The 20,000-nt window shown below is 39.7% G+C and overlaps 1 protein-coding gene across 5 annotated transcripts in view; it reads left to right on the plus strand.

Moving 5' to 3' along the window:
• Positions 1-20,000, plus strand: part of itprid2 (ITPR interacting domain containing 2) — an 82,933-nt gene that overhangs the window by 5,388 nt on the left and 57,545 nt on the right. Inside the window, exon 1 of one of the 5 annotated variants that reach the window (XM_047815501.1) lies at positions 19,499-19,645. The exons of the other annotated variants lie outside the window; for them this stretch is intronic. The gene's annotated coding sequence lies outside the window, so the exon portion shown is untranslated. Of the gene's footprint in view, positions 1-19,498; positions 19,646-20,000 lie in introns of those variants that run through there. 5 annotated transcript variants of the gene reach the window in all.

Below are 20,000 nucleotides of genomic sequence, written 5' to 3' on the forward strand. Positions count from 1 at the left end.
TTTATTTCTCTGTATTCTCATATTGGCTTTTGCAATGCTGGAGAAATGTATCAGGACACGTAAAGACATTTTGATGATGTCATTATAACTGAAGGATTTATTAATTAGGTGTTTTGTATTTAAATTATTTAATTATGTGTAAATCTATTTTTTAAAATATTTATAAATTGCTTCAGTTATGCAGTATTTTCATGCATTGCTAGAATTATTCAATAGATATAATTATACAAGAATGTAAAAGTTTTTTTTTTATTTTTTTTTTTTACTTTGGTACAGGATCAGAATGAATTATGAATAGATAATTTTTTTTCTGCTAATATTCAATCCACTGGTTTTTCATCTGTATCGGCTCGACGCTGACCGTGAGCATTGCATCGCTGCTGTCTATACGAATTATTTAGTGATGTCCTACCAGCCTATGAAACATCAGCCACACCAATACTGGGATTTAACTTTTTTTTAAATTGTCGTCTTAACAAAACTGAACTCTGCTATATATATATAAAAAAAAAAGCCCTTCATAAAAACGTAGTAACGGACAAGTATCCGATCAGTCGTTCTTCGGTTTAACATGTCCACATGAATTCGTTTTCATTTGTAACACCACTCTTCTCTTTGTTTTGGCTTTTCGTCCACACCGAGACGCCAACGAAACCAGAGCTTTTTGTAAACTGCTTCAAAAAAGTTGATAAATTTGCAAACGCCGTTTTTGCCACAATTGTCATGTGACAGTCACGTGACCAATTTCAGACAAGATGGTGTTTCTTTGTTTACTTTCTATTTTGACAGCCTAAGGAATGCAATTTAGGATAAAAAAAACCAAATAAACCAAAAGGAGATAGATAAATAAAAAAAGTATAACATATATAAAAAAAACTATATAAAATATGAAAATAAAGTGGAAAAATAATGTATATACAGTACAGACCAAAAGTTTGGACACACCTTCTCATTCAAAGAGTTTTCTTTATTTTCATGACTATAAAAATTGTAGATTTACACTGAAGGCATCAAAACTATGAATTAACACGTGTGGAATTATATACATACATAACAAAAAAGTGTGAAACAACTGAAAATATGTCATATTCTAGGTTCTTCAAAGTCGCCACCTTTTGCTTTGATTACTGCTTTGCACACTCTTGGCATTCTCTTGATGAGCTTCAAGAGGTCGTCACCTGAAATGGTCTTCCAACAGTCTTGAAGGAGTTCCCAGAGATGCTTAGCACTTGTTGGCCCTTTTGCCTTCACTCTGTGGTCCAGCTCACCCCAAACCATCTCGATCGGGTTCAGGTCCGGTGACTGTGGAGGCCAGGTCATCTGGTGCAGCACCCCATCACTCTCCTTCATGGTCATTGTCCTGTTGAAAAGGTGGTGTGTCCAAACTTTTGGTCTGTACTGTGTGTGTATGTATGTATGTGTGTGTGTATAATATATATATATATAATGTGTGTGTGTGTGTGGTTTTTATAGATTGTCCTTAAAGTGTCCAGGTGCAGTATGGTGTGTAAATAGTGTATAAAGTGCATCTCCCACATGCTCCGGTGTTTCAAAGAGCCGGAGAGTAAATAACGGCAGGCGGAAATTACGTACGTCGAAGCATCTTACGTTTTACACGTGCTTTACAAGGGCTTATACAAGGGCTTTAGGGTTTTCAGTGTGGAAAACGACTGAAAACAGTATTGTGGATAAAAGGAGTTTTTAGATTAACACAACATCTGAGAGTGTCACTAGTAATTTAGAGAAACTAGTAAAAGCTACCTAAGATGCAGTGGTTCAGCATTCTTTTGGAGATTACTGGTGACACCCATCATCCTGTCAGTCAGTGGTATCAGAACGATCTTGGCTTTGTTTTGCTCATTTAGACCGTTACTGAAGGATCGAAGGTGGGACTGTTGATTGTTTTGACAGAGATACATTTGAATTAAAAAAAAAATGTAAAGTTTTTTTTACATTATACCGTGTGTAATGTTAACCTGTATCAATAATAAAACGTAACTAAGCGATAAATTGTCTTTCAAATGACTTTTTAAATTTACATTTAAATTGATTGCTTTTAAAAAGTTTAAGCATTTATTGAATTTATTGGCTAAATTTGTGGATACTGCTGGAATTTGGGAATTTCCCATTGGGTTGAATAAAGTGTCTTTCTCTCTGTTTATCTTTCTTCCTTTCTGTTTATCTTTCTTTCTTTCTTTCTTTCTTTCTTTCTTTCTTTCTTTCTTTCTTTCTTTCATCCTTCATCCATTTTTCTGTCTTTCTTTTCTTCTTTCATCCATTTTTCTGTCTTTCTTTCCTTCCTTCATCCATCTTTCTTTCTTTCTGTCTATATTTCTTTCTTTTTCTTTCTTTCTTTCTTTCTTTCTTTCTTTCTTTCTTTCTTTCTTTCTTCATCCATTTTTCTGTCTTTCTTTCTTTCTTTCTCCATCCATCCATCTATCCATCTATCTATCTAGCTAGCTAGCTCTCTCTCTCTCATTATAACCCAAAGGCCCCATTTGGGAATCTTGAGCTTCTCAGGCATCAGTTTGTTTTGATTGATTTTTGTTTTTAATGTTAATGTCAGCTGATTTGTGTGATGCAAACAGATCTGGGAAACAGAGCCGTAGCGCTGCAGAGATATCATGTACTCTAGACTGACAAGCAAGGGGGAAAAATATATATTTTATTTTTAATCTTGGTCATTTCTTGTCGGCTCAGTTCTCTATGCTTGAGTGGTTTCTGTGATTCAACCAAACCATGTTTAATATCGAACCAGATAAAAACAAACATCAAAAGTATCAAGCCTTTGGATCAGGAAGTGTTTTCTGAGTACAAACATCACGAGCAGCTCTGCAGATCATTCCCATAGGCTGTCGATAAGTGCTCTGTTGTTGCAGCAAGACAGGAAGTCTGTGTTCACAGCAGCGTTAGACAACCCTGAAGGTCAGGGATCACGGAGCAGAGGATTTCTGATGCATCATCGTCAGCAGATTCTGAGGTGGAAGTGATCTTTGACCTGTCAGGCATGCTAGAGGATCAGTAAACACGGTCCTGCCCAGTTCATTTCTCCTCCCCGATTGCTCGTCCAAAGGAAGCGTAGCATCTCGATGATAAATCTTGCCAGCTAAAGCCAAAGGCTTATACGGCTGCAAGTAAAAAAAACATCATGATGATGATGATGATGACATCATCAGGACTAGGGTTGGGTATCAAAAAAAATTTTCCGGTTCCAGTTCTGCCTTACGATTCCCGGTTCTGATTCCGATTCCATAATAAAAGAAATGTGAAAAATAATGCACGATACATAAACAATTCCGTTTGTGTTTATTAATCACTCTTTAAATATTTTAAACAGAGCATTTCAATTCGTATCAATTTAAATTTAAATAAATTCAACATCAAATTTAACATCCAGAATTACACCTTAGCAAATCCGTTAGCAATTTTCCTGAAGAAAAATTAATAGACATGTCTAACACAAAGCGAACCTCAGCACAGCAGCGCGAGTGACTGATTTCTGTGGTAAGCTGCGTTCATTTGGTTGCGTGACTGTAAACAGTGTAAACAGTTAATATTCACGAGGTAAGACGTGGTTATTTAAAGTGACCGCTCCCAGCGATTTGCCCGTCATCATATCAGAACCGCGTTTGGAACCGAAACTTAAAGAATACGTGCGGTTCCAGTTCCTGTTAAAAAACAGAACCGGTTCTGAATAAGAATGAGAAATTAAACGTGTATCACACGTGTTTGAGGTTGACAATTTTAGACAGCTGTAATGAGAAATATTACAGAAATGTGAACCGACTCTGAATGTGTTTTTATCTGGTTACTGAATCATTTGATTCTGTTGAACGCCGGGGCATTTGAGTTCATTTGACTTCATCTCACACACACACACACGGAGAATGCTGACTACTGACTCAATATATTGAAGTACTTTTACTTTATTATTATTTTTATAGAATAAAATAAAAGCCTTTGTTTATCACACATATGCAATCTGCACCACTGGAGCAGAGAGGGTTAAGGGTCTTGCTCAAGGACCCAACAGTGACTGCTTGGCAGTGCTGGGGCTTGAACCCTGATCCTCTGATCAACAATCCAGACACTTGAGACACCGGTTGAGCCACAACAGCACCTATATTAGTGTTATGTGCAGTAAGGCTCCTCACCTGTCGCTTCTGTGCTCTACAACATTGCCCTCGTCACTCCTGCTACATGTGTCTCCTAGAAACTAAAGATGTCACGATGTCACAAGGGTTACTTTACTTGCTAAACAAGTGCGGACCCGAGTACGAGTCGCGTTCACAGGAATCGTAACACAGTTTGAGCGCGACCGAACAACTCGACTCACACCGAACAACTCGACTCACTCGACTCACACCGAACAACTCGACTCACACCGAACATCTGAATGCATCTTTGACATTAAGCACTTCACTACATGTCACTACATGTAATGCAGATTAATGTCAGAACCCAGAGGTTGATTATTCGTATTATTTGGCAGCAATTTGCAAACTCTCAGCATATCTTTTTTTTTTTTTTTTTTTTTTTTTTTTTGTATTAACAAATCTTACAGCTGTAAACAGTCATTTTATTTATTCTCGGCCTCGATTTATATTTCTCTCTATCACTGGGGGGAAAAACACAAAGCTTTTAAAAACACTTCTGCCTTTAAACCTATAGAAACGGCTTTAAGTCAAAGTGCAGAAACCGTCAGTGCAGTCTTTCATAAATCTTTTTTTTTCCCCGTAAACAAAAGCTTCACACGATGTTTATAGATTCTGCATTGTTTAATAATGATGAACAAGAGAGAGCTCCTAATCTGATTGGTCACGAAAATAATCTCTACACGATCAGCCTAGAAGCCTTAAAAGCCTTTATTATCACCACGTATACATTACAGCACAGTGGAATTCTTTTCTTCACATACCCCAACTGAGGAGGTTGGGGTCAGAATGCAGGGGCAGCTATGATACAGTGCACCTGGAGCAGGGAGGGTTGAGGGCCTTGCTCAAGGGCACAGCAGTGGCAACTCCGAGAAGCTGTTGAAGGAAATGATTCAAACTTCTGACCAATCAGAATCGAGAATAAGCAATGTAAGCTTTATTCTAAGGTGCCATCGTGTTGCGATCGGTTCCCGCCGTCAGCTTTGTGTTCTTGGCTCAGTTACGTCACGTGTTGTGTGGGTGTAAAGAAAGAATCTTAATCCTAAGTGAACTGATGCTTCTTCGAAACGTCTCCTTCAGTCTGACCGAGAAGTCGTTCATGTGACACGTGCACGTGTTATAACCGTGACACAGTGTGGGTTTACATCAGCGTTTACAACCTTACCTTAACATGAAGTTATAATCCAGGTCAAATGGACAAAAAACAGTCTAACTTTAATCCAAACCCTGCAACAAAACGTCCCTGTGTACGTCAATACTGTATGAATCACTCTGGCCCTGTTTTAAAGAACATGAAATGTTTTTGCAGGTTTGATCTACTGTCATGGGAACTTTTATCTAAACAGAGCCCTTATTTCCCTCTCAAGACCAATATTGATTTACGATATGAGGCGAAGCGATGTGTGAGATCTTGTCATTTTCTAAATATTGTTTGTGGATCTGAATCTGATCATTCTGCTGTTGTTTTTGCGCCAAGCCGTTCAGTCACATCTGTTTTATAATCATGTCTTCTGCTGACGTTGTGTTCCTGGGATTTCAGCCAGTTCGCCTGCGAGGCTTGAATTATTGATATTCATCAAGGGTAAGGGTGTGTGTGTGTGTTTGTGCATTATGAAGTACTCGATCATAGGAGAGATCATAGGAATGTTCCTAAGCGTGTGCATGTAAGTGTGTGCATGTACGCGTGTGTACTTGTGTATGTGCCATTTGTATCCCTTATTGCACCTTGCGTGTGTATGCGAGTGTGTATGCGTGTGTGCGTGTGCAATCTCCATTGACATTGTCCCTACGTTCCATTTGTGTCCCTTATTGCACCATGTGTGTGCATGCGTGTGTGCGTGCTTGTGTACATGCGTGTGTACGTGCGTGTGTGTACACGCATGCACACATGCATGCACAGCGTGTACAGTACGTGTGTGTATGCATGTGTACGTGTGCGCGCGTACGTGTGTTTGTGTATGTGTACGCGTGTGTGTGCAATTTCCATTGACATTCTCCATACGTGACATTTGTATTCCTTATTGCACCTTATGTTTTTTTTCCCATTGCTCAGTCTGAAGCCGTGGGCAAAGCTGACCTCGTTGGACTAATGATTAAACAGGACATGGTGTAAAGCTCTTATACACACACACACACACACACACACACACACACTCTTTCTGTCCTACACACTGCCTACAGGGCTGATATCATCTTGTTTGTCTGCCTTTACTTTTTGTTAAAAGGTCTGCACTCCTGTTTTCCTGCATTCTTCTACAACACCCGAGTTGCACGGTTTGTCAATACTGCTGAGACTCGCTTCTCTACCTCCACCTGTTATAACTGGTTTAAAGCAAGATAGTTCACTACATTTAACAAGCTCAGTCATGTCAATATTTTTGTATTTATAAAGCAGTAATGTCCTTTGTTCAACTAGCAATGGAAAATACCACAACAAAGTCTTTTAATAAATCGAACATAATTCAATAACTAGAATAGAGAAACAATATTATTAACAATATAAATAAATTAATTAGTAAATATATTTTTCTTAATTTGAGTATAATTTATGAATATTTGCCTTTTTTTTTTCTTTTTTTTTCTTGCTCGTTATTTTAAAATAATTTCTTAAATTATAAATATATTTTGGTTTTATAATTATTCTTCCCCAAACATACTTTCTCTTTAAAGCCATTCTTTCATTGTAAGTTTAATCTAATTTGAATAGAAAAAAAAATGCAAAAGCTATTTAAACTCGAAGGTGTAAACGTCACTAATCTATCGAGCTTTATATTAAGTCCATCACACCTTTAGAACACGTAGGATACTTTAATAATGAGGCCTGGTTCTTAGATGCAGCACAACCATTGAATGTGGTTTAAATAAAATAGTTTGTATTCTTCTTTTCTGTCTTTATTGGTTGGAAATATGTTTACGTTACAGATAAGAGTTCATTTTACTGCAGGCCGATGAAGCACCATGGTGACGTGTATACAACGTTATCATTCTCTATCTATAAATCTAATATGTAGACGTGTGGCATAAACAATACCTGGTGCATGCAGAAGACAGAAGAGCTATTATTAAATATCAGATAGAGCTGGAGATTGTGATTGATATCTCATAATTATATAACAGTATGTTTTTTTTTTTTTTACTGTGAACTTACCGAGCAATATTATAGAGGATGTTCCCAACATGTTGATTGTTGGGTTTATAATTTTATACCTAAAAATTACATTTTTTATTATTATTCAATGTTCCACAGTATTTTCCCGATTAAAGTATATAAAAATAAATTAAAAATGTTCAAATAAAATTTAGAATTATGTAAATAAAAATGTATGTAAGGTGAAATTACATAACAGTAACCTTACAAGTCACTTTACCTTGCAGTATCTGAGGGGGCGCTGTGGCATACTCTGTGTGTGTGTGGAGATTGTATGTTCTCCATGTGCTTCAGCGGGTTCCTTCAGGTACTCTGGGTTCCTTCTCAGTCCAGAGACATGTGTTGTGGCCTGACTGGCAGCTCTAGTTTGTTCGTAGTGTGGGTGCTTGTGCCCTCCAGATGGCACCCCATCCAAGGTGTCCCCCAAATCCCCTGGGATAGACACCATGTGATCATGCATGGGATAAGTGGCTGATGGATGTATTGATTGATGGATTGGTGATGAGAACTTTTCAGGAATTTTTCTAACAATATGCAGCTAATTGACCAGTAATTTGAGCTCTTGAGCTCGTTAGGCTGTCTCTGAAGGAGGATTGATTATTTTTTTTATTTTTTTTTCAAAAATCCTCAATCCATCAAATTTTGACATCAGTCAGCCGCCAATCATGATACCTCGTCCTTCTACCTTGCTGAGATCTTTGTGACATCTGCATGATGTTTGGCCGTTTATTTACTGCTTCTAAAGCCTGTAGATGTGTGTGTGTGTGTGTGTGTGTGTGTGTGTGTGTGTGTGTGTGTGTGTGTGTGTGTGTGTGTGTGTGTGTGTGTGTGTGTGTGTGTGTGTGTGAGAGAGAGAATCACAACTTCCTCTGAGTGCCCAGGCTCTGTTCTGGGTGCTGAGTAACACCATGTGCTGAATACAAAGTGTGCTACTGAGCATTATCCAACGATAATGAATTCTGTAAATGGCCGAAAGCGTCTCTGCTTCCTGTTTTTACAAGTCCAAAGCAATAAACAAGAGCCCAATCCACTCGAGCTGTAATCTGTTCTATTCCCTTGTGTCTGTAAAGATTTAAGACATGCTGAAAGGCATCCTTAAATATCAGATCATACCATTTCATATGAAAGCCTAAAGCTTAACCCTCTGCTTAATTCCAGTGTATCAGGACTGGACCAGTGTGCAGGCTCGGTGTACTCAAATGTTGTTCAAGCACATTAGTGTCAATTAAAAAAAAATAATTACTCTCACCACATTTGTGAGAAGACCGTCTGGATAGGTGACATTCTTAGACAAGTGTTGTGTGATAAAGCTCGGACAAGTTTAGTCCTCGATAACGCGTGAATGTAAACAACACCTCAACTGCCTCAGTCACGACATGGCGGTCTCTAAAAACGAGTCGTTCTAGATATCGAGCAGGAAATGCACCTGATTTTTAATGACCGGTCCTTAAGCTGAAACTTTCCTTCACAGAGACTTGTGACGCTGATAGTTTGGTAACTTGGGAACACAGAGCACACGCACACTGTGTTTGAGATGTTAGTTTTAGTTGAAATCAGATTAAAGAAAATCTTGTACACGATATCGAACATGTCATGATAGTTCTGTGTATTTATGTGGTACTGTGTGTATCTTTTTTTTGTTTTTCTCTGTGTATTAATTAGCATGGACAAAAGGCAGATAATCTTTTTAGAGTCTGGAAGTGCGTAGCATAGTTGTCCTGCTAGCAAAGTATTGATGTTTAAACACAAGACAAAATAACGCAAGCTTTACTTGAATAGTATTTCCTCTATACTGTTTTCCTTTTCTCAGTCTTCTCTTTCTTCTCTCTCTCTCTCTCTCTCTCTCTCTCTCTCTCTCTGTTAGAACAATATAAAGATTGTGCACCTGTTTGTGTCCCTGAACGTAGCATGTGAACTAGTTTTGCTGTAATTAAGATCATTTTAGCTACCATTATTTAGCCTTGCTTTAAAAAAACGAGCAATCTAATCAAGGAACTGGACAGAACATGTATTTATTTGTCTGTCCTTGTTGCTAGCAATCTAGTGGCTTTTTACACCTGGTCACTTCATGCGTTTTCTGTGATCCGATAGCTATCCGATTGTAAAAAGATATAAATCCGATCGCTGAAACCACATCAGGAGGTGGTCTGGGACGCATTTCAGATGAAACTGGACAGGTGTAAATGCACGTGGTTGTTCGAGGCACGTACGTCAGCGCTATACTCCTCCCAAACGGAAGTACGTCACTCGCAGGTGATCTTTCACCCTGGTATCTCGTTGAGGCTTAAAATGCGCTGCTGCCGGCAGCGAAAACGCAGCAAAACCGTAACCGCTGTTTTTTGTAGCATAACCGTCGTAACAAGTTTTTTCGTCTTCTTTTTGATTGCATTCTGAAAACCGCATACGCCAAAGCGTGTTCAATTTCAATTACCCCGGAAATGAGGTAAAATATATTAGCATTTTGGGCGGGAGTAGAAAGATGGGATCGATATCTGATTCGCCGAGATGCATTTATGTGGCCTGATGTAAATGGTACAGTTTTAACAAACCAGATAGCTATCAGATCAGAGAAAACACATGAAGTGACCAGGTGTAAAAAGGCCCATAATGTACCATGACAAAGTTAATATAGATATTTTTTTAATAGGTTTGTGAGTACTTGGCGTATGGAGAATGTAAAATCGATCATATTGAATATTGCATTATAATTTGCTTTCTCTCATGTCCAGTGCTTCGAATCACTGCTAAGTTGTTTTTTTTTTTTCTACTGTCTGTAAAATAGAGCAACCATTTCATCCTGGACATTGTCAGTTTAATGAACATCCATCAAACCGATGGCAAAGAACATGTGGTATGCAGAGTCTAATCAAAATCAGGGACGAAAGAGCACTTCCTGACTAACTGTAATCTACTTCAAGCTCTTAAGGTTTAATAACCGACTGAATTTATTGTTGGTGCTTTTTTTTTTTTTTTTTGCGTGACTGCCGTCTGAAACGGAAATAGGCCCAGACGCCGACGGGACGCAAAGTGCCGTTACTATAAGCAGTGTGTCACTTCAGCTAAACATAAAAGATGGCCAGAGTCTCTTTGCCCACTGGAAGTGGCCTTTTGAGTTTTGTCATTCACAGGAAGTCAGACTTGACTATTCCTTTCATGTTCTTGCCAAATCCTGATGAGAGATGTAGAGAACCGGGGGTATGTTTTCATTTCATTTTGAGGGGATACTTCCTTGGGGCTTTACCACCTGAAAGCATTTCCACTGTGGACACCCCAAGGCAAAACTATAAGAAATGCCCGTTTTGTAGCATATAACGTTAGGAGGATATTGTGGGCATCTTGAGAAAGAAGAACTTCAATTCAATTCAAGTTTATTTCTATAGCGCTTTGTACAATGGGCTTCGTCTCAAAGCAGCTTTACAGAACATAAACATAGAACAGAAGTTAAACATAAGGAGAAAAAAATGATTAATATAGTAAAAAATTAAGATATATATATATATATATATAGGTCACAGTGTGTGTGTATGTATGTATGTATTTATCCCCAATGAGCAAGTCTGAGGTGACTCAGACAGCAGTGGCAAGGAAAAACTCCTTTAAATTGGTAAGGAAGAAACCTTGAGAGGAACCGGACTCAAAGGGGAACCCATCCTCATATGGGTGGAACTGGGGGTGAGATTACAAATATACAGTCAAACAAGTGTTGAATTGGTGTAAAGATCACATGGAGTTCAGATCTCCTCTTGGTATCATAGAGTCCAACTGGAGCTGGTAGATCTGTAGATGTCTCACGATTTTCATAGAGTCAGCCTCATCTCAGTGGAGGTTCAAAATCTTCATCGCACGGAAGACGATCGGAGCTGGTACAATGTCTGGATGCCTCGGGATGGGTAGAACGAGTGGAAAGACTCTAATGAATGCTCCCCTGCAGGCCAAGGGTGAGTCAAAGGATTTGGGTTACTTCACAGGACAATGAATCCACAGAACTGATCAGTAGTTCACAGAAAGGCAAGTCTGAGGACAAGGTATCAGGGGAACCCATTGTCGTGACCTGTGGTGAATCAAAGGTTAACCCTGAAGAAGCATCTCAAAAACTATAAAAACAAAACCAGAGGTTATCGGTGTTTAAAAAGTTCGAAGTCGTCTTGCGTATGTCGAGGTACCCCTTATGTCCGAGAAGGAAAAATGTTATTGTACTGGAATGTTTATAATATTTGCATACGATGACATCCATTGTAGGTTAGTTCAAGTATTAAAACCTTGAGGATGAATAATAACTTGTTAATAAGTTGTTAATGTTTGTGATTGTCTGAAGTTTTCCTGAATGTTCAAATAAAAGGAAATAATAATAAAAAAAAATAATAAAAGAATTGCCTTTGCATCCGTGCTGCATTGTTTTGTATCGATGGAATGATAAGTTTTTTAAAAAAGGCATTATTTTCGGTTCCCAAAGAAAAAGAACGCATAATTTAGTCCTGAGGGATTTGTGGGAGGGATGCAGGAAGAAATTTGTTTTCCGTATCTACACGCCGTCGAGCCATGCGCGCCTCAAACGATATCGCAATAGAGAACTGTTGCGTAAACGGGCAGCATTAGCTGAAGGTTTAAGTCGCATGCAATGCTGGTAGTAAATGTCAGTCAGGGTGGATGCAGTCTGGGATCCGTGTTTCTTATTCAAGGAGAAAAACACTGTAGGCGTGACTCAGAATGGCTCGCTCGAGTTTGCCAAGTCTTATCTTGTTATGCTCGGGAAGGCGGCTGTTGCCGTAACGACCTTTCAACCTGGTAACATGCCCTGGTCCTGACATAACACGGATTGACTTTGTTTTTAGGAACGGGTGTACTTTTCTCTCAGTGAGCAGTGTTTATTTTTGCATGTAGGCTTGATAAGAGAGAGATTACTTGGAAGTTCTTGAAGAGAACCTGGTCAAGTTTCAAAGAATGTTAAGATCCGACTGGGTTTTTGTACAACAATGTGTCTGGTGGGTGAAAACTGTATGTGGTCTGAAATGAATCACTTGTATTGAGCAATAGGTCAAAGAAAGAAAACGATGTTTCGAAATATTAAAAAGGGAATTCGACTAGCGGATTCAAATAAACTTGTTTAACAAGCACGAAGACTAAAAAAAAAAACGATAGAAGCCGAAAAAAATAGTTTATCGCAGGCTCACGTTACTTTAACAGAGTGTGTTATGTCCATTTTCCGAGCAGATATACTGTATGCCAATGCAGAAACTGAAATCCTGATTTAAAATGATTCAGTTAAAGTTTCCAGGAGCACAACATATCCTTTCAATGTTAAATACTTAATATTCATTCATTCATTATTTTTTCTACCGCTTATCGGAACTACTCGGGTCACGGGGAGCCTGTGCCTGTCTCAGGCGTCATCGGGCATCAAGGCAGGATACACCCTGGACGGAGTGCCAACCCATCAACTGGAAAAAGACTGAAATGCTGTCAGGACACGAAGCGATATGCAAAGAGTCAGCTGTCAGCTAAGCAAAAACGAGATCCAGACTTGCTTTGTTCCCTGAGAGTGTTCTTAAGTAAATGATTATATCAAACCCATTTCTGCTGCCTGAGATGCTCCAAATTCTTATTCATAAGTTCAAGGTGTTTATCTTCATCCACTAAAATTTTGTGTAAGGTTATCAATGGAGGGAAAAACACACGTCTCACACTGAAAGCCAACAGAGTCCTGACTCTGTGTGTGTGTGTGTGTGTGTGTGTGTGTGTACACTCTCCAGCCACTTTATTAGGTAAACCTTACTAGTACCGGGTTGGACCCCCGTTTGCCTGACAATCCTTCATGGCATAGATTCAACAAGGTACTGGAAAGAGATTCCTCAGAGATTTTGGTCCATATTGACATGATAGCATCACGCAGTTGCTGCAGATTTGTCGGGTGCACATCCATGATGCGAATCTCCCGTTCCACCACATCCCAAAGGTGCTCTATTGGTGACTGTGGAGGCCATTTGAGTACAGTGAACTCATTGTCATGTTCAAGAAACCAGTCTGGGATGATTCGTGCTTTATGACATGGTGCGTTATCCTGCTGGAAGTAGCCATCAGAAGATGGGTACACTGTGGTCATAAAGGGATGGACATGGTCAGCAAGGTAGGCTGTGGCATTGACAACGATGCTCAATTTGTACTAATGTGTCCGAAGTGTGCCAAGAAAATATCCCCCACACCATTACATCACCACCACCAGCCTGAACCGTTGATACAAGGCAGGATGGATCCATGCTTTCATTTTGTTTGTTGACGATAAATTCTGACCCTACCATCCGAATGTCGCAGCAGAAATCGAGACTTATCAGACCAGGCAACATTTTTCCAAACTTCTATTGTCCAATTTTGGTGAGCCTGTGCGAATTGTACCCTCAGTTTCCTGTTCTTAGCTGTCAGGAATGGCACCCGGTGTGGTCTTCTGCTGCTGTAGCCCATCTGCCTCAAGGTTCGATGTGTTGTGTGTTCAGAGATGCTCTTCTGCATACCTCTGTTGTAACGAGTGGTTATTTGAGTTACTGTTGCCTTTCTATCAGCTCGAACCAGTCTGGCCAGTCTCCTCTGACCTCTGGCATCAACAAGGCATTTGCGCCCACAGAACCGTCTCTCACTGGATATTTTCTCTTTTTCGGATCATTCTCTGTAAACCCTAGAGCTGGTTGTTCGTGAAAATCCCAGTAGATCAGCAGTTTCTGAAATACTCAGACCAGCCCCAGTCTGGCACCAACAGCCATGCTACGTTTAAAGTCACTTAAATCACCTTTCTTCCGTATTCTGACGCTCAGTTTGAACTGCAGCAGATCGTCTTGACTGTGTCTACATGCCTAAATGCATTGAGTTGCTGCCATGTGATTGGCTGATTAGAAATTTGCGTTAATGAGCAGTTGGACAGGTGTACCTAATAAAGTGGCCGTTGAGTGTATATGTATATATTATATATGTTATATAGACTCACTGCCAGAATGGAAAACTAGCATACTGGGAAAAAAAGGGTTAATTATGATTTTAATAATCATACAAAAACATAATAAAGATTGATAGCGTATATCTTTTGGGTCTCTGACTGGACATGGTGGTCTGTCGGATATCCATAACCATAACAAGTACAAACAGTGCATTTGATGTCCAAATATATTTTTTAATTCTGCTCTTAAACACGTAGTCAATTATTAACAGACTGGTTTGAGTTGTGGGAAGCGTATGGTGCTTAGTTCCAATGAAAAGAGGTCACATAGAGTTTTGTTAAAAATAACCTTTATCAGGAAGCTGATTTGTCCCAGTTGGGATCTTTCTGCAATGGATTTGGGTTAATAATAGTATCAGTGTTTATTTCTGCGAATTGAGCAAAAACAGCTGGTGATTATGGGAGCTTTCTGGTGCTGTCCACTTCCTGGATGTCCAGGTGTTGGACACACATTGTTTGTTCTCCCATTTCCTCTTGTATCTTGGATTATTTTTTAGGACAGAGGTGCTGTTTCTGTTCTCTCTAATATTCTCTCGAATATTTCTCAGCGTACAGTTCAGTTCAGTAGCTTTTCTTGCAATAGAGATTGAAGTAACTAAAAGAACAATAAGCAATGAGACAGAACCAAGCTTGTACAGGACCTCCATCAATTTTACAGATTTTGCTTTTCCTTGATTGACATCCAGTAGGCTGTTGGTAGGAGAAAGCTGGCGTATCTCATTTGTAGTTGTGGCCTAATGGTTAGAGAGTTTGACTCCTAACCCTAAGGTTGTGAGGTCGAATCCCGGGCCTGCCACGACTGAGGTGCCCTTGAGCAAGGCACCGAATCCCCCAACTGCTCCCTGGGCGCCACAGCATAAATGGACTCACGGTGTACATGTGTGTTCACTGCTGTGTGTGGGTCACCATACTTAGCCGTACGTCACGTCACTATTAGTGCCACTGCTATTACTGCTACTAGTAATGCTACTACTAATAATACTGCTGCTGCTACAACTCCTATTGCTGCTGCTACTAGTGCCACTGCTATTACTGCTGCTACTACTAGTGCCACTGCTATTACTGCTACTAGTAATGCTACTACTACTGCTGCTTAAAATACTGCGATTACTACAAATAATACTAATGCTACTGCTTCTACTGCTCCTAATACTGCTACTACAACTGACACAACTACTACACCTACTGCTACAACTGCTCTACTGCTCTTAACACTGCTCCTAATACTGCTACTACTCTTACTACTACTCATGCTACTGTTCTTACCACTGCTCCTACTGTTGCTACTACTCCTACTACTACTCATACTACTTAGCTATATGTCACGTCAATTTCACCGTCACAATGGATAAAACAAAACGGTTCTCTCACAAGAATTCCTGGTCATGCAATTGCAAATTTTTGACCATCTAGTACACAGATATAGATGAGCAATTATAAACAATCTCAAGGTTCATCAAGGTTTCTTCCTCATTTCGTCTCAGGTAGTTTTCCTCCCTAATGTCACCTCTGGCTTAGTCATTAGGGATAAATTCAAATTGAAAATTAGCATTTGTATTCTGAATATTTCGATTTCTTTAAAGCTATAAAAAAAAACATTTGACACTTTTTCATTGTAACTTTGAACAACGTTTTAAATTCATGGTATCTTAAGTATGTAACCTAGTGAAGCAGCATTAACGTATTCAATGATAGAGATTTAAGCACTTATGTACGTCGCTCTGGATAAGGGGCGTCTGCCAAATGCTGTAAATGTAAAGCTGCTTTGCAACAGTGTCCATTGTTAAAAGTGCTATACAAACAAAACTGAATTGAATTGAAGTTAAATCCCTAAAAAATCCCTGACAAATAAGACAGAGGTGACGTGATGAGGAGAAACTCCCTGAGATGACACGAGACTCCTGATGAGGAGTCTCAAACGGGAACCCATTCTCATTTGTTGTGAGGTGCTATAGCGTCCAGGTGTAGGAATAAGTGTGCTTCAAGGATGTTCAGTTTGAGCAGATTAGGAATAAGGGCCTTTTTACACCTGGTCACTTCATGCGTTTTCTCAGATCCGATAGCTATCTGATTTGTTAAAACCGTTCCATTTACATTAGGTCCAATAAATGCGTCTCGGCGAATCGGATATCGATCCGATCTTTCTACTCCCGCCCAATCAGTGCATTTTAAGACCCAACGAGACAACTGAGTGAAAGGTCACCTGCGAGTGACGAACTTCCGTTTGGGAGGAGTATAGCGCTGACGTATGTGGCTTGAACAACTACATTCATTTATACACCTGTCCAGTTTTGTCTGAAATGCGTCCCAGACCACCTCCTGAAGTGGTTTGAGCGATCGGATTTATATCCGTCACGAAAACGTTTCTGAGGGCATTTAGACCTGGTCTTTTTACCATCGGATAGCTATCTGATCACAGAAAACGCATGACGTGACCAGGTGTAAAAAGCCCCTAAGTGTCCTGGGTTAAGTGCACAGCAGTCTTTATGATATCAGAAGCAGTGCTTCGATACAAATCTACAGCAAACCGGTGAGATTAACCACTGAAGCAAGGGTAAAACTCGGTCATATACTATTTTGGGGAAGTGTAAAGGTCAAGGAGTACCACAAGTACCAAAAATCTTACAGGTGACCCATGCACTACCACTACAGTGGGGTTAAATTGCTTAAGAGGATGGTATTAGGTTTCCGTCGTTACAGAAGAAATTGTGTATTCCATGTGAATGCTATAGGACGACTGCTAGAATGATCGGATCACCTTCCAAAAAAAAGTAGAGGTTTATATAATATTTCACAGTAGAGGTTTATATAATATTTTCCTTGTCTTGTTTGAATGTCAGTTGGATGGTGTATATAATGCACCATTTTTTAATACCTTCCATGCTTTGTGACAAGCTCCTGGTTAATATTAGTGTCTTTGAGTGCTTTGATATCTCTTCCTTTGTGTTGAGAAATGTGTCTGGACCACATTTTTTATTTTTTTATTTTTTTTTTCGGAGTCATGTCTGTCTAGTCTGCCTCTAATCATCATTGTCAAAACAGACTGGCTGGAGCTGATGGATGCAGCTGAATCGCTTCCCCTGGTCCTCCCTAAGCAGGATGCACACTTAAAACATCATGCTTTCTAAGTCGTTATGCACATGCAGATGTTTTTAGCTGTTGTCAGAGAAGAAGCCGTAATGAGCAAAACGGCTGGATTTGTGTGTGTGTGTGTGTGGGAGAGATTTAGCTAGTTAAACATGTGCATTATGTCCCAGCGAAGGTTTGTGTTTCTCTGAGAAACTAGACTGTAACAGGATGTCTTGCATAGTATAAACTAGTCTGACTCGATTACAGTGTGAAACGGTCCTCCATTACACATCAATCTGTCCTTGTTTCTCAAGCGGACAGGACGCCGTTCACTCAAACAACGCCACACTTAAACCCTGGTTCCTTATTCTTGCATGCAGCTCAGATGTTCTAGATAAGAGGAAGAGAATGCGTGATGAAACGAAGTGTAATAGATATACGTCGTTTAAGTGTCATCGGTGTGGACATACGGTCTGTCTGTAAACGATCCAATATTTCACTTCCATTCATTTGCTATGAAGAGTAGTGTATTGGAGCTTGAGGCATTATGGGATTGCAAAGACCAAATGGCTAAAATAACATGTGGTAGTAGTATTTATAACTGTAGTACCTTTATACTATATTATACATTGTAAAAGGAAACATTTAACACATCTCCTGGAGTTAGGGCTTCATGAATGCTGGTGCTTCTACTGAGTTGGTAGCAATTAGCTATGGGAAGAATTATTATTTAGCTGTTCATTAACTAGCCTACCTCAGGCTAGCAATATGATGTTCTTTTGGCTGCTCCGTGTTTTGTAAAGACATGAAAGTTCTAAAAGTTTGCAAAAATCTTAACCAAGTTTCAAAACATTGCACATGGCTACACAACATGTTGGACAGGGGTCGGCAACCTTAAACACTCAGAGCCATTTGGACCCGTTTCCCTCAGAAAAAAAAACACAGGGAGCCACAAAACTCTTTTGACATCTAAAATGACGATAACGCTGCATATATCGTGTTTTACCTTTATGGTAAGTATAGATTAAACTGTAGTGTGTTCGTTTATGAAATCAATGAACCGCTACAGAGTAAACGAAATTTTATTTCTGAAAGCAAACAAAAATATTTTGAACAGTTTGAACTAACCTTAACAAAAAAGACGCTGGGTTGAAGGTTACTTTCTAATAAAATGTTCAACGTCTAATTGAGTCCTCTTCGTATTCATGACATCAACATTTTAACTTGCCGGCTGCAACAAACCGAAAACGTGTCTGCTTCTGTGTCGGATTTCGCAAGTCGGCAGTTATGACGCGTATTTAGAGCGATAAACAAATTAAACACGGTTTATTTTAATGATACAACAGCATCATAATCTTAGAATTTAATTTTTTTAAAAACTCTCTCACACTCACTCATTTTCTACCGCTTATCCAAACTACCTCCGGTCACGGGGAGCCTGTGCCTATCTCAGGCATCGGGCATCAAGGCAGGATACACCCTGGACGGAGTGCCAACCCATCACAGGGCACACACACACTCATTCACTCACACACACACACTACGGAGAATTTTCCAGAGATGCCACTCAACCTACCATCCATGTCTTTGGACCAGGGGAGGAAACCGGAGTACCCGGAGGAAGCCCCCGAGGCTCGGGGAGAACATGCAAACTCCACACACACGAGGCGGAGGCGGGGGCGGGAATCAAACCCCCAACCCTGGAGGTGTGAGGCGAACGTGTTAACCACTAAGCCACCATGCCCCCCTTTTTAAAAAACTAACTAACTAACTAAAATAAAATTAATTTAAATTAAGTATTTATTTTCCAAATCTACAGGCAGCGGCAGGAGTGTGATGAAAGAGCCACTTGCGACTCCGGAGTCGCGGGTTGCCGACCCCTGATTTAGACCTTTTCACACAATTACATAACTTTATACATGGCTACACATGGTCTGAGTGCTTTTAAGTCTCGATCAACGAATACATCAACACTGGTTCACTAGATTACAGACGTGCAATACCATCAATCTAAAACTTTGTTCAGGGTTTGTTTTTTTTGTTTTGTTTTTTAAATTTGCACACAACAGGGCTAAATGTGCAAGTGTTTCAGGAAGAGGTAGGTCTTCACACGTCGTTTGTCGACAAGTGACTCAGCTGTTCGTACATATAGGGGAAGTTCGTTTCGTTCCACAACTTTGTTGCCAGAACAGAAAAGAGACTTGCTGTACTTGCTGCAACTCTTTCCCTGAGAGATGGTGGGACCGGTCAAGAAGTGCTGGTAGATCTGCAAGGAGTGACTAGAGCTTTGGGGTAAGAGGGGGCTGGTCCATTTTTTGTTTTTGTAGGCAAGCATCAGTGTTTTTAAATCTGATGTGTTGAGCTACCAGTGTGGTTTCTGAGCAGTGTTGTGCTAGTTACTAAGAAATAGTAACCATTTATAGTTACTAGTTACTTTATTCAAAAAGTAACTCAATTACTTTGTTGATTACTTACACCAAAAAGTAACGCGTTACTGTTAAAAGTAACTTTTTATTTACTCTTTTTAAAGAACGTCCTTTAATGTTCCCATTAATGCCCGTTTATGCGTTATGGTCTATACAAACACAAAACTGTTTGTCGATCTGTCCCTGACTAACAGTCCGGTTAAAATCAAGTCGCTGTTGTT

The sequence above is a fragment of the Tachysurus fulvidraco genome, chromosome 6, assembly GCF_022655615.1.
Source record: "Tachysurus fulvidraco isolate hzauxx_2018 chromosome 6, HZAU_PFXX_2.0, whole genome shotgun sequence".
In the NCBI taxonomy this organism is placed as follows: domain Eukaryota; kingdom Metazoa; phylum Chordata; class Actinopteri; order Siluriformes; family Bagridae; genus Tachysurus; species Tachysurus fulvidraco.